Below are 1,453 nucleotides of genomic sequence, written 5' to 3' on the forward strand. Positions count from 1 at the left end.
TGCAGAAATCAGAAGACGGAGAAACAAAGTCAACAGATAATGCCTTGCAGAAATCAGAAGACGGAGAAACAAAGTCAGCAGATAAAAAGGTTCAGTATTTTTTTTTCCGCAGTTGATTTATATTCTGTTACATCCCCTCATTGCTGATATTTGAACTATATGACGTTGCAGCATGAGGAAACAGCTAAAAAGGAGCCCGCTATCACATCTGACCAAGCTGTGTCGCAGAAACAACACCCTCCAAAGAGACTTGTTTATACTCGCCGTGGCTCCTCCAAAAAGAAGCAACGGAGTCAGGATGTTGTAGTACAAGGGCCTGTTGGTGGATAGCAGCAGCGTATCGAAGTGGCTCCTTCCTCCATGGCCAGGGAACATGGTTTCTTGCCCAGCGTCCGAGAAGCAGATTGCAGCAAGCGGGGCTGGCCAGTGTTACCATCTCATCACACAGCCAATGGGGCACGGACGGGCGGAGGTTATAAAATGGTGTGCACCGAGCCCTGCAGTGTGATTTGAGCTTCCAGCCAGAAGGTTTTACCCCCTGAGCTGATGCCACTCAAATGACGTGGCGGCATGGGTGAATTCATCCACTAATTAAGTTATCCGAGGGCAGATTTTGTGGAATATGCTCTGTACGTTTGTCATCTCTGCAGTCATTAGTTTAGTCTTGTAACAGAGAACAAGTAGCTACATCTGGTGGATGATGAAAGAAGAGGGAGGGGGTAGTAGGGGGGTTGTCACTGACTGACATCTGTAGTTGACAAATTGACTTGTGTAGTTAACGTAGGCCATCCATCTGCACATGAATTATCTCTGTACAACAGCAGCAGCATATGTAGGCCCGAATGTACACAGAATTTGACTGCTCGGTTGATGAGTATGCGTGTGGGTGTGCTTACCTTAGCCTGTGACCTTTGAGACGAAACGTTGCCGGTTTCATGAATCCTGGTAGAGCATAGCAACTTGATGTTTAAATTGTTTGCAGTTTCAGCTTCCTTCCATATGGCACTTGTTTTTCTGAGAAAACCGAGCTGCCATGCGGTGATGTCCTACTATTATGCGTTGAAAACGTGATGGATTCCATTTTAATGCCACCTCCATCTATATGTTTGTTCCAAATGTCATGATTGAGAATTGCACCGTGCAGCCATGGCACTGGCAGCATCTCCAGGCCTGGCGTGGACTTTGATGCCCGCATCTGGACTGACCATACGCAGGCATGTCAACGTCCCCAACCTCCCAGTCTCCTATAGATTACGATCCCATATTCCTAATGTCGTCGATCCCAAGGCCCTTGCACCCACACCTGCGATTTGGCACCGGCAGGGACTTTGATGCCATATGTCATCGACTCGCCCTTGTTTTGGCATGTCAACGTCTCCGACCTCCTAGATTATCATCCCAAATGGCATAGATTATGAGGTCCCAAACGGCAGATGTGCGGAATGAAAACGCC

The 1,453-nt window shown here is 47.7% G+C and overlaps 1 long non-coding RNA gene across 1 annotated transcript; it reads left to right on the forward strand.

The window, feature by feature from the left end:
- Positions 1–940, forward strand: LOC119345643. The gene is made up of 2 exons (XR_005167104.1): positions 1–89; positions 172–940. It is a non-coding gene; the product is annotated as an uncharacterized LOC119345643 (long non-coding RNA).
- Positions 941–1,453: the final 513 nt, after the last annotated feature.

The sequence above is a fragment of the Triticum dicoccoides genome, unplaced genomic scaffold, assembly GCF_002162155.2.
Source record: "Triticum dicoccoides isolate Atlit2015 ecotype Zavitan unplaced genomic scaffold, WEW_v2.0 scaffold263795, whole genome shotgun sequence".
NCBI lineage: Eukaryota > Viridiplantae > Streptophyta > Magnoliopsida > Poales > Poaceae > Triticum > Triticum dicoccoides.